General features: G+C 39.7%; 1 long non-coding RNA gene across 1 annotated transcript; it reads left to right on the top strand.

Annotated features, from left to right (window-relative positions):
* The first annotated feature begins 3,819 nt into the window (after nucleotides 1-3,819).
* Nucleotides 3,820-12,856, top strand: LOC135303786 (uncharacterized). Its single transcript, XR_010365161.1, has 3 exons — nucleotides 3,820-7,159; nucleotides 8,154-8,189; nucleotides 8,422-12,856. It is a non-coding gene; the product is annotated as an uncharacterized LOC135303786 (long non-coding RNA).
* The last annotated feature ends 1,376 nt before the right edge of the window (nucleotides 12,857-14,232 follow it).

Raw genomic sequence — 14,232 nt, 5'->3', positions numbered from 1 at the left:
TTTCAGCTTGTATTTCATTCTTTTGGGGAATCAGTACCTTCAGTACTGATTACTTTGAGCTTATGACCTTCACACTTGTCCTGTGAAATGGACATTTCTATGTCAATCTGGTTGTTTGGTGCAGAAGAAGCCATAAAAGGTGCAAACATTCTCTGAGATACCAAATTTCACACTTTTCTTTTAGTTTTACCCTCATGGAAACTTGGGACAGTAGGCTGGGTATTGCATTAGGCTGCTCCTTTTCCAGTTAAAACTCTCACTACCAAGACATAGCAAATAAAACTTGAAGCTCCAGGTTTCTGTTTTTTCACAGATCTCCTCCCTACTTATTTTCTCATCCATGTCTAAGTAGTATGGGAAGAGTCATCATTATTTCTTGCTGTTCTTGGTGTCTTATTCGGATTCATGCTTAGACTTCTCTGCCCACAAATCAATTTTAAATCTCCATCTCAAAGGACCAATAAATTTACTATTTTGTGCACTCTGGCTCTCATTTCTCCTCATGGGCTTTCTTGCTATTTTCACTCCATTTTATATTTCCCATCAAACCTGTTCCCATCCTGTCCCCCATTTTGCCTCTTTTCCAGGTTTCCCTCCCCATTCTCTGCTTGTTTTTAAAAAATTTCTCCCTATAACACACTTTCAGCAAATGATGGTCCCACCCACATGCCTTAATCAAAGCCCCATTGAAGACTCTGGAAAGGTTTTCATGGACTTTGGATCATGCATTAAAAGTGGTGCCTTTGTGTTCCAGTCTGAGGAATAAACTTCAGGAATATTTAGTGAATCCAAGTTAGTTTTCTTCCTGAAAACTAAATTTTTGATGTGTTTAAAGTACACCTGCTATTTAACTCAATGTAACTGGATGTGTTTGTTAATTTAATCTGAAAAGGAATAAATCTTGGATATTGTTCAAACACAGAGATTGTCTAAATAAGGAAAGGATTGAAAAGAAAGGAAAACACCAGGAAAGTAATGGATTGAGAGCTTCCTGGAGACAAGAAGCAGGTATAGCCAAATGCTGGAGCTGAGGATTATTTAAAATTCCTTTGACCAGTGTACTTCTTTGTGAGATGGATCAAATACTGTTTCTATTAGATGACAGGGGTTCATTTCCTTTCCTTAGATAAACACTTTAAGGTGCCAGACTCCTCTGTGAGATGATAAATTACTTCCTAGACGTCATCATAAAGGAAGTTGTTCCTTATAACTGTTCTAAATCTGTTACATATCAAATTTCCCGTGCATGCCTGCCACTCTGCAACGCTTTCCAAACTGTATTTCACAAACGCACAGTGTGTCTTGTAACACCAAGACACTCATTTCCCAGCTCCATCTTTGGCCCTGTTCTCAAAACACAGGAGGTCATGGATTGGATTTAAAAGTTAGCATAACACATCCTGCCTACCTTGAATTACAAAAAATACACAATCTGGATGAGTGATTTACGAATTTCTAATTACACATAGACTGCTCTGTTTCAGTTCAGCCTGGTGAAGCTGAGAGCAGCTGAAATCTGCTTATTTCAGTGATAGGAAATTCAGGAAGAAGGTTATTGCCCTCTTTGTTTTGGAAAATGTGGATAGTGGTTTATATGTCCTACTGGAAACAACAATAGAATCTGAGATTGTGCTCGTACTCATGTACTTTCAGATGGCCTGATAGACCTATAAATATCCTGCCAGACCTTTTGGTCTTCACCCATTTCCACTGGCAATAAATTGTTAAAATAAGCCTCTCTTTTTGTGGCACTTGACATTTGAAACCAAGTGCTCATTGTCAGAGCATGTATTGTTATCAAATTAATTTCTCTAATGTCATAAAAGAAAGTTGCAGAGTCATAGAAAAGTAGAGAAATCGTGCAGCTATATAGGCAGAGGTACAAATACCTGATGTTTGTCTCTGTGGTTGTTCATCACCAAATGTTCTTTATGATGAGATTTGAAGCATGTGTCTTAAAAACACCTCTTTTATTTGAATATTTTTATTTATTCCTAGTCTCGAGACACATGAGAGACACTTGTTTCCTTTGAGCCCCAGCCAGTTTTTTTCCTGTCAGTGGATCTGTGTGACAATGCCCTTCGGTGCTCCTTGGGCAGGTGGACTTCAAGTGCCTAAAATTGCCATCACCAAACAGTCCTGAAAGACAAACACAATTCATGTGACCTTTTCTTCCAACTCCCAAATTATTCCAGTTTTCATAGAGTCCTTTTCTTGGTCTGATTCTGTAATCCCCTCATTAAACAACACAGGTTTTTAAAACTGCTTTCTCAATTGGTGAGTTCACATGCAATTAATTCAAAGCACTAAGACTTAAACATGTAGTGACTTGAGGTACAGAGGCAATCCCACGGAAGGCAGAAACTGGAATTACTTGCATTACATAAATGTTGACAGAATGTTTCAGAAGGGATGGAAAAGCATCCCAAATGTGTGTGGGATGGTGAAAGGAATGGTGAAAAAGCACAAGTCCTTGACATATGTATTTGTATTGCTACTTTTGTTTTAGCTTTAGAGATGTTTGGAACATAACACGGTCATTCCACTGCTTGGCCTTCCAGTGACAAATCTGAAGGTCTTAGAAAATAATAACTAAAGTTATTCCAGGCTGGTGTTTATCAAGCAATCTTTGAAAAACTAAAGATATTAAATCCTAATCTGGTTTGGTCAGGAAAACCTGAGCAAAGAAAAACATGAGCTAGCACAGAAAAAAAATGGGCAGTACTGGGATCTACCCCAGGCTATTATGACAGAAGTGCTGAGAACCACCACTCTGAAATAAAATAGTGCAATCAAGGCACTTGTTCTTGCATTGTAGAGATCATATTTTAACATGAGGGTACATGCATGGATACATGCAACAACACCTGATTTAGCCCAACACAGAGGAAACCACCTCCAGCACTTTCATGCACCTCCCATCTTGAGGGGAAGCATTCATTTTTCTGCACATATTTTTTCACTAAAGGCTTCACTAGAGAGGAAAAGACAAATATATGATTCATATTCTAAAGAGTGTTATCAACCTTTTCATCTACTAGTGAGCTTTTGAGAGGTAAATTGCAATTGCACCTGTATAAATGCCAGCTTGTCTATTAGCAGGATAGGATTTTTAGTTGTTTTGGTGACTTCAGTGTCCCTAGCAGAGGAAAGAAAATGATTACCCAGTTCACATGGAAAATGGGCAGCCTCAATATTTCTTCAGTGGGAATTCAATTACCTGGAAACATTCTTAGGCTCAGTTTGTGTGGACAGTTTATGACACTAAAGTAGCAAAGCTGTGCCTTCAAATTCCATATTTTATTGGAGAGAATGAAACACCCATGGCTCAGTACAGTACAGCTGAGGGGGACAGCAATATCCAGTGAGTTTGCAATTCCTTTGTTCCTGCAGTCTCTCTCAGTCTGCAGAACACTGCCAGGCAGTGAGTGCAGTGTACGTTCCCAGGCAGAATAAAGGTGTTTGAATACAGATATTTGACCTGAGCCTTACAGTGTCCATCAGAGTCCTCAGGGAAAGCTTCAATGCTTCAATCACCTGATGAGATTGGTAGCTATAAGATCTATTTTCTTGTGGAATCATCACTTGAATGATGAGACTGTTCCAGTGATATGCAATGTTTGTATTGATGTTACTGTAGCCAGTGATTATTTCCTACAATTTTATTTTCCTTAGTCTGTCAGCCTTCAGGGAGGTGATTAGTGTTGGTTTAGAAATCCCGGCCTCCTTTAGCTTTTACCAGTGAAAAATGCTTTTTTATTCCATCCCTCCTGCTGTACCTCCATTCAATCCTTCAGCATGTCCCTGAGAAGAGCCTGCTTTCCTCCTTCCAGCTTAATGGGGCTGCCACTGGCTTTGCTCTTCATGCTGGAGACATTCTCAACATCAGGTTTCACTTGATCTTCATTTTCACATCACTTAGAGAGCCTAAAAATGTCAAGGTGTCTGAGACTGGGGTCAGGACCCTGTGATTAAGATTGGCCCTATATTTCTCCATTTTCACACTGAATGGTCAGTATTTTAGCATTGCCTTTTCTTTTCTATTTTGATTATAAGCCCCCTGTCAGAGGCAATTTTTCTGGACTGGGGTAGAAGAGTGACTTCTTATCTCTGCAGCTCCCAGGATGAAAGAGTATTAGATGAGGACATTTTCTGACACCATAATAATTCCAAAATATTTGCTTCAATTTGCATCTTTTGGAGATTCTGGCCATCCCCATCAAAGATTCCTCTGGTGATGAATTGTAGCCCTGGGCTCAGTGCAGAAAGTGCAGAAAATGCCTTTCCCCAAGAAGCTGTCAAGGAAAACTCTCCCTAATGTGACCTTGCCTGTGAGCCTGGATGTACTCCAGCCCAGGGGAGCCCTTTGAATCTAAAATGTATATAAACACAAGTACACAAATCCAGTAGCAATACAGAGCTGAAAAAAATGTCAGGACACTGTCTCTGCAATAATAGCTCCAGAGAGGACAGCTTCTCGTGGCTGCTCTGCCTAAAATGGGAAGCAGCAAGCAAGGGCAGCACTTGGAAGGAGGCAACAAGACTGGCTGGAGCCTTGGGCTGTGTGATAGAGCACCAGGGATGCTGACACCCATGGGGCAAACTGAGAGGCTCCCTCCTGCTGCATCCCAGCTGATAGGGCTGCGTTGAAAATATCCTTCATTTTCAGTGTTGGAGATAAGGCCTCTTATTTATGAGAGTGAAAACTCTGGCATCCAGAGGAAGCACCTCGGCATCTGCCCTGAAAGGCATCGAGGTCTCTCTCAATGCCCTGAGAGGGATTAAATACAAACATCTGCTGAGTCTGTTACCGTGAGATATCTGTCTGGGCTCGTACCTTCCCTTCTTGTGTGCTCATCTAAAAAATATACTCCTCATTTAAGCAGTGCATTCTCTCAACACCAAACAGGATGTGAAATAATAATACTTAAAACGAAGAAAAAATGTCTGCATTTCCGGCTGGCTTTATTAACTGACAGATCTCCTGCACTGCAAAATGTATCAAACACTTCCCTTTTGAAAAATGATGTAGATAATGGCTGACTATTAGCACTAATTGTACCCTGTGATGTTTGGAAAAACTCAAAAGCACTGGAAGAACAGCCAAGAAAAGCTGAGAAATCACTACAACAATTGATTTAATGAAGTGATTAGCTGTATATAATACTCTCTGCTTGCAAGTGAAAAGACACCTCTGCTGGTTTTGCTTTGTTGCCAAGAGTAATAAAAGATACAACAACTAAGGAAACACAAAAGCAATCAAGAATGCAACCTATCTTCATGAACATTTTCCTGAAATAAAACACCTTGGGAAATACAGAAGCACCAGGATCAAAGTGAAAAAAAAACCCAGCTTGTACATTTGTTTGGATATTGCTACATGGAGAAGAAGGAATGGGAAATTATTTTTCCATACACAGTTATAAATTGCATAATTTAAAATAATTTCACTAAAATCATATGATTAAAATTAAAGATGGTGACCAAATTTGAGCACCAGACACTAAAACCCAGGAACAGTAACAGAAATTGATTTATTTATTTCCCCATGGCAGAGATTAATTACTGCTGGAATTGCAGTTGTACTTCTTGCATGTTCAGCTTCCTTGTTTTCAAGACTCACTTTTAGTGTTATCAAAAAAAAACCAACAAACAAACAATTCAAGCCCCCAAACTTTTTGATTATGCGAATATTTTTTCTAGCCTAGTTTTGGGGAGGGTGCCCTTTTGATTTAATATTATTTGTATTCCTTATTCTCTTTGACTTATTTCCCACAGCGAAGAATTCATAGCACTTCTGGAAATAATTTTGCAACATTCAAGTTGCAAACTTTGCCACATGAGTAATCACTTCTAATATGTTTTTACACATCTTTCTTTGATTCTTTTCACACCAGGCCCTAAAATCTCACAGTAGGCCCTGCCACTATGCCAGGAAAAGCAGATGTAGCATTTTTAGTAATTAATTCTTTGGTTCATTCAAGTCCTTATGTAAAATTCCTATTTCTAGGAATTGCATCCAAAAGTGCATATGCTTGAAAGGTTATTAAATATTAATATTGGGAAAAGGAAGGCTGTTCTCACTTCTTCTTCTTCTAAAGTCCTCTTTTGATTTACTGCTTTCTGTAGACCCAAATGTAAATAGTGTCACAGCAAATAAGTGTTTAGTGTCTGTGAAGTTTATTCTATTTGGGTTCTTAAGTCTGAGTTATAATGTATATAAATTAGTGGCCAGTGAGTGTTGTTTAATTATCTGGAAGCCTTGTCATTGAAAAAGTGACCTGTTCTGGCTTTCTTGCCAGGAGGAATTGAAGTTGTTATGCTAAAGTCTGGACAATTCGATGTAAATATTTACCCACTCAATAAAGAGGTGTTAAAGCTAATTCAGCTTTAGGATGTTAAGTCCTGGAGATCACACAAATCCCCATGGGAAGCCAGCTTCAAGTTCCACAGGGAAGCTTTAGATCCTGCTGCAGTGAATGAAAAGATGCTCTAACAAGGTGAATAAGGATAAGTTTGGGCTTGATCATGAGCATGCCTGGGAAAAATGATCTGCACACGAAGAAGGATCCTCCTCTCTGTCTGTGCTTCCCTCGCAGTGCCCATCACTGTGGATTTTGTCTGGATTTTTTAGTTCTGAGTGAAGGTCAGTGCAAACAGCCCATCTGAGATCTCCAAAATATCCTGCCTGGTTTCTGCCTGGAGCCTCAGGTGTGTTCTGCATGTCTTCCAGCATGTGGATATCTTAGCTAGGGTGGGGTGGCCCACAGGGCATGAGACAGAGGCGTGTGAGCAGCTGAACCAGGTCCTCACCCTCAGCAAGTCAGAGCAATGACCACCAACCCAAGGGGTTACTGTTTCGGTCAGTTTGCAGAATTTCAGTCAAAAATCGGGGTAGCACAGAGATGGTGATTTTTGCTTTAAGGTTTGGTTGTGTGTGGGGATAGAATATAAGAAAATAAAGAGAGTGCAGAAAGTAATCTCACCCCTAAGGAGTTGCAGCTGGGCCAATTATCAAAGATTAGGAACAGGCCTGACTTGAACAGGCCACAGCGGTAACTAATGAGAAGAAGAGTGCTATAAAAGAGTGGGTTGGCATCTTTGTGAAGAAGAGAGAGTTGGTGCTCTGAAGAGCTGCCCATGAGAAAACACCAAGAAGGTATGAAACTTTTAATAAGGAGACAACAGTATTGAATTTTTGCAATATGATGATAATATGGTTGTGTATACCTCCTCTGAGGGACAATCTGGCACAGCAGCATTTGATGGGATGAGTGGTTTTTAGTACTTTTTTTTCTTCTGAGGGTTTGATGCTCAGGATGCTGTGGAATCCATTGGCTTCACACTGCTCAGAGAGTTTGTCTGCATAGCCATCACTTGTGACCTCTGGAGCAATCAAGATCCAGTGCTTAACCAGCAAACTTCTGGATAGGAAGGGTTTTGTGGCCTGTAGATAGTAGGACATCTATTCCTGGGCTCCCCACCCGTTCCCTCCTGCCCCTTGGACCTGTGTCAGGCTGTTCCTGGGCTCTGCAGCATAGCACAGAGCCCTCAGCACCTTCAGGCCCACAAGGCTGCTGCTGGAGGAGGTTCTTTGAATTTACACAGCATGGGATTGACTCCCAGGGCCACCCTCTGGATTGTCCTGGGTGGAGCTGCTCCCTCAGAGGCAGAAGGCTCATCCCTGTCCCTCAGGGAAAGGGGACAGCTGCTGCTTTTGGATCCCCTCTGTTATTTGGCCCCTCTGGTCAGTGAATTCCACAGAGATATGGCTGTTAAGCATGACCAGAAATTATTTCATGCAAACATAGTGTAAAAGATTTCTGCTTGCTCCATGTTGTTGCCCGTCTGCCACCTCCACATGCTGGTTGAACTTCGCGTGCAGAGTAAGAGCACCACAGGGCTTGCCAGGACAGGAGCTCCTGAGGAGACAGGGCAGGAAAAGCAGCACATCCCACCTGGCATTGCCTTCCAGGGTGCTTTGAGACTCGTCTGTGCACCACGGAGTTGGGGTCACCTGGGCTGGGTGGGGTGCCCTCAGAAAGGCTGCAGAGCCCCACAGGGGCAGAACTGGCCTTGGCTGACTCCCCTGGGGACTCTCAGGGTGTCCCACAGGCAGGACAGAACAGAAGCAGGGCTTTTTCTCTCCGTAGCTGCCACTGGGAAAAGCTGAAGAGGACACTGAAAAGGTAACCCTTAGTGTCATTAGGCATTGAGCATGAACTCACACCCTCCTTTAGAAGCATGGGTTTGTCCTCAAAGCTCTCTATTTTTTTTCCCAATAAAGTAAGTGGGAAACAGAGAAATTAATTTTGCCTCCACTAGATTACAAAATTTATCTCTGTATTTGCCGTCTGATGCAGATCAAGGACTAACACTGTCAAGATTATAAGGGAAAGAATATTTTCTCTTTGCTTCCAGGACAAAATGCAGACAGAATTAAAGCAGATCTGCTGAGCTGAAGTTGTTTTCAACTTCTTCCAAGAGAGGAATACCCCAGTTTCCAGTTTCATCTTCCTAAAGCAATGATACTTGCAGAGAATTATAGTGAGCCTTTTCCCAGGATTTTTGTTGCATTCAGTAGTAACTTGAAAAAGAAATGCCCTGACAATGCCTATGTATACACATATTTGGAATGCCAAAAACTGCTTCTCATGGATTTCAAACCACTCAGACAAGAAGGTGGCAGGCTCCACACACCTCGGAACTGCCACTTGCTGGTCATACAACGCAGAAGTATCTGTTCAAATTCCAGGTAAACACAGTAACAAATGACAATAAAGGAGCAGGACAGGTTTTTTAGCCTATGTGGAGAAAACACACCAGTGCTGTTCTTGATTTGGTTCATGTTTGTCCTAAAGTGGAAGATGAAGAATGTACTCAGTAGAAATTTGAGTTTAGGGGTTAATTTTGCTCCCTTGTTACTTTTGCAATGTAAAATGCACTTTTCACAAGACATCAAATTGGCATAACCAGGAACAAGTTAATTTAGCTCTCAGAAAATCTGGCTCCACGTATCTCAGATTGTCCATTCCGTGTCACTCCTCTCTCCCTTTTCCCTTGCTGTTATCTCCCTTCTGTCTGTTGGCTGCAGAAAGGAAACCAAAGGCTCCGACCACCCACGGGGCCTCCTCAGCAGCTGTAAAACAAAAATGCCTTTTCTGCAGCAGTGCCATCTTCTGTGGCTGGGCTTGGGTTGGCATCAGGGGCCAAGTCTGGTATCAGCCAGGAAATTTCTTTGAAAAGGCAGAAGGAGAACGTCTTTGCAGCGCTTCCCTCAGCCTGAGTGTTTCCTCTGGGGAATCTGCTATCCTGTTGGATGTACAAAATAGGTTGGGTTTGTTTTGGTTTTTTTTAGGGGGGGGATGGGTTTGTTCTCTGTTCAAGGTCCAAATGACTTGGGTTGAGCGTTCTCAGCATTTTAAGGGAAAAGAGCCATGGCCCACCTTGGCTTTTATGGGAGAGGAAGAATGTAAATCAAAAATTGAATTCATGTAACTTTGTGGGTGGCCTCCCCTGCTATGCAGAATATCTTTGTGTACACTCATGTCTGCCATGACTTTGAGAAAAAGCCCTTTACTTGTATGGCAACAAACTTGTAAGTCAGAGTGTTTACGTTCCTGAGCACTATATCATATTTCCTGACAGAGTTAATGAAACAAATTAAGCAAAACTCCACACAGAATTCCTGCATTCACAGAAAACTTTGCAGAATTCTTGCAGCTCCTGGTTGTGGTGGTAGCTGAGTATGTCGAGCCTTATTTTCCATTTTCTAAAAAATCCTAAGCTGCCTGGCCTAGTCTTGACTTTTTTTATCTTAAGGAATGAAGGATTAGGTTAAAATACTCTTTAAAACTACATCCCACTTCTTTCAGAGGCTCCAAAATCAGTTTTCAGAGTGACCCAAAGGATTGGTCAGCTTCATGGGGACCTGACATGTGTTTAAAGTTAAGAAAATGATTGATGACAGGGTACTTTGAGCACACATTTTCCTGACTTGGGTCATCAGGCAAACGAATCACTCAATTAATTCAACGAGAAGGCTGCAAAAGCATAAATATACAAGTGTTTGCCATGCTGGGTTATTAATGTGGTGTCCTCCAAAGAGGTACCATCAGGTCATTGGAGATGCCAGGGAAATGTGTACAGCAGAGCTCATTCACAGGAAACAGGGCTGCCCTTCTTCACTTATTTGATATCTCTGATCAGTTTTGAAACGTAAGAACAACAAAATGCCCAGATTTGCAACTAAAGAAAAAGGGTTTTATGAAATACAAGTGAATCTTGACATTCAAGCTGGTTTTCCACACCCATTTAATGCAGCTTTAGACTGGTTATATATTCACTCTTTGAGGCAAGGCACCACGGAAGACATTTCAGCAAGTAAATGGAAAAATGTTGCTCAGAAGAAACGTCCACATTTACCTAATCATCCTTCTGCAGCCAAAACTTTCTTCAGGAAGGGGCCTCAGGAAGTTCCTCACCCATGAATTCCTGCTGACTGTAATGGAATGGGCAGACATGAATGAGTAACCAACCCCAGAGTGTACAGCCAGCTCAGAGACCAGCCTTTTACTATCAAAATTCTTTAGTTTTTCATTTAAGAATTTCATATTCATGCAAATTTCCTATAGTATAAAAATTGTCAAGATTAAAACTACGTATGTAAGTTAAGATTAATGCCATCAATTATATACATAGACTATGATTAATATGCTATACTATTCTTAAAAATGTTTTAGATAAAATGGAAGTTGAATATTTGGATTTTAAAATACGGATTTTCAACTATGCCTTACACCAGTTTTCTATTGATATTTTTAATATATATTCATGACTTAATTTATTTAATAAAACTTGAAATTTGCCACATATCTATTCTTACTCCAAATTCTCCAATCTTCATCTAACAAAAAATTATCATTCTGTTGCAAATTTGTTGAAAACTGACCAAGATAGAATGACAGGAATATCATGTCTTTTAAAAATATTCCTCCAAAATCAACCTGTATCTCACAAAAAAAGAAACAACTGGATTCTAAACTATGCATAATTCTAAAAGCTTACTCTCAAGCATCCATTTTTAGAAATACAGAACCATTCCTCCAGCTTTTTAAATAGCTGAAACTTAATATGCCATAAAAACATACTGTAAATATTTCTGTTGCTGGAATGGTGTCTCTGTTACCACAAGGAGTTGCTAGGATATTATCTGTGTCAGGAAGTTTGTTGTGCCTTCATAAAGGAAAACTAACAGTCATTTTGATGCATTATGCAAATAATATCCTGTTTTCTCAACAGATTCCTTTGCAGCAATCAAAAAAAAAAAAACAAAAAAACCCTCCCAGCCTTTGAGCAGATTTCTGTACTCTGCTGTCAGCTTCCCTGCAAGGAATTTTTTCTGCAGTGATTACAGTAGTAAATAAACCTGTGCCTAACTGAATTTAGTGCTTGAGATCATACTGCAGACACATCTCAGAGAGATTTTCAGACTCAGAAACAGGAAAAATGTTTAAAATAAATAGGTTTTGTCACCAAAATTATGTTTAGAAGTGACTGTTAAACTGATACTAAGAATGATGTGTTTAACAGAGGAGTAAAGACATTAAGTTCATCACTGTAAAAGAGAAATTTGGTTGCAAAACTTGTCTGGCCCTCTTGTTGCTGATACCTTAAAAAAAACCTGTGATAGAATTAAACATTATTAGAGTACTTATAATAAAAAGAGGAAGTTATTCTCTCTTTAAGACACATAATTTATGCTTGACTTGTCTTTGATGTTCCCAAGGTATTTTAGGTTTCGTTGGGGTTTTTTTTTCAATATCTGCAGGAAATCACTTCAGTCTAACTTAACTCTAGGCAAGCCACAACTTTGCTATGCTGAGTTTGGACCTCGCTGCTTGTTCAGGTGTTGTTTTAAGGGTCCTTTAGTTCCTCCCTCATTCCTGTTTTCTTTGTTTGAACAAGGACTGAATGAAGGTTAAAGCCTCCAAATTACGGCTACAGTTCCTTGTTAGAGAAAGCAGTGACAATGGTCTTTGTTTAAATGTATAGGATATAAACTGTAGGCCTAAAATCCAACCAAATTTTTTGGAGCTTAGCAAGCCTTTCAGCTCATGTTATTTTCTTGCATTTCTTGGTGGTGGTCAGAAGAGAAGTCTCTGAGCTGCACCAGGACATTCAGTGCCCTGTTTCTGACCCAGCAGGGCGAGGAAATGTCAATGTGATGAGGAGGCCTTGGGAGATCTGCAGTGTGAATTCCAGGCAAAAGTTATTCAAACAAGCACGAGGTGGATTTTGTGCAATCTATTTTCAGTTTGATTCATTACTGGTTTGGGGGTTTTGACCACCATTGAAAAATCGAAAGGATGAAAGAGAGTATTTTCCTGACAAAATCAAAATGGAACCTATGGTAAACCTGGTTTTACCCAGCACTGGATTTAAGGTTGAAAAATAGCACAGTGGATTCATTATATTTGTTCTTTAGACAAAGGGAGCTATGAAGAAGAATTAGACATCTTCATAAGATTTTTTTCCTTAAATATGCAACAGCAAGCTAGGAAGAAAAATTCGTGTATCAAAATATATGTTTTTTAGTTTAATGTCAGGTGTAGAAAATTATTTCCATGTTTTGACAATATGTGACTAATAATGATTGGTAAATCAGAATTATTTGGGTTTTAAATCCACTGCACAGGATCCCCTTCAGCAATGAAATAAAGTTAAGGATGAAAAGAGAGAAATTATTTATTATTTCATCAAAGGAAAAACACTCTAAATGTATTTAGCATTTATATCACTGATATATTTGCAAAAAAGTTAAGTAAGAAGTACTTCTTTTAAAAAATAAGTAGGGATAAGAATGGAACTCTGAAGCACACTCAGGTCTACAAAGCTATTTTTCTTCTATTCAACTCTAAAATTCTGGTGAGGTGGTAGCAGGATTGGATAAAATATACATACTGCTGTATTTAAGCAAAATATTAAATCACAGACAGTGAAATTAAGTATAAAAATAGATATTTATTATAATTCGGATAGAAAAACAGTTCACATTTGCAAAGCAGTTTGAACAGTACACGTGACACCACCATTATTGTAGCATAGTTCACACAGCACATAACTAATTTTAGCTGAGAATATTACAGACAACTATGATTTTCGAAGCCCAAAGTTTTTTAATGAAATCATTTAACTTGAAGAGTTTGAGAACAGGATGTATTTTGAAGGATTGAAGTGAGGCAATAATAACATCATGCTGATTATGATTTTCAGGGAGTCTAAACATTTCATCACTGCTAATTCCCACACAGTACCCATTACTTTTAAATAAATGTCCTACTTTTCATGATGTAAGGAATGAAAAATTGAGGAATAACCTGGGGTTTTCTTCAGCTCTCATGACAAATAGAGGTGCATTTCAGCTGTTTACCATTTAGCTGCTCTCAGCAATTACTAAATACCAGCCCCCAGCTCTGTTTACCTGACATTCTGCTTCTACCAAAATTGCTCAGCACATTTATTTTAGTTAAAAATGTGTGAAATCTTAATCTGAATCCTCCCATTTCTCTAAATGGCTGAAACAAGTGTCCCCGTTTCTGGTGATACCAATTCCCATTCAAATAAAAAACCAAAACTCAGACATCTGCTGAGGGGCAGAGGGACCTGACTGCTCTTTCTGTAGTGGAAGATGTGTTGATTCTTTCTGAAAATGAGAATTCACTTGGAGAGCAAAGACTGTCAGCAAAAACTCAGTTTGTTTTGGGAGAGTGTCTGCAGCGCAGTGAGAGGGACTGCAGCTCATCATCAGATTAGAAAATTTCCAAAACACAGTTCTGTGCAGTCCTTTTAAATGATGTAGATACACATTCTCATTTCCTTAGGGAAATGCACTTAAAAGGAGGTCTCTTTGCAGTGGGAAGAGAAGGGCAATTTCTAAGGCTCAGAAGAAGGAGAAGAGGGAATAACAACTGCCACCTAAGCTTCAAATGGAATTTTCCTGTGTGGCAGTTTGCTGATTTGTTGAATCCCAAGTTTCTCCTTTTGAACAAAAGGCTTATCTGTAGGGTAAAAACTTCTGTATTTGTGGGGTGATTTGAAAACAGACTCAATGCCAGAATCTCCTTCTGCCCCCACTGGAATGTGTGTAACAATGTTTAAGGGTGAACAGCAGGGACTAAATCCAGTAATCCATACCTGGACAAGAGTTCTGGAAACATTTTAACTTCAGTA

Source organism: Passer domesticus, chromosome 6 (genome assembly GCF_036417665.1).
Source record: "Passer domesticus isolate bPasDom1 chromosome 6, bPasDom1.hap1, whole genome shotgun sequence".
Classification (NCBI taxonomy): domain Eukaryota; kingdom Metazoa; phylum Chordata; class Aves; order Passeriformes; family Passeridae; genus Passer; species Passer domesticus.
The sequence above is the reverse complement of the archived record's forward strand: the minus strand, read 5'-3'. Positions and strand labels throughout refer to the sequence as shown.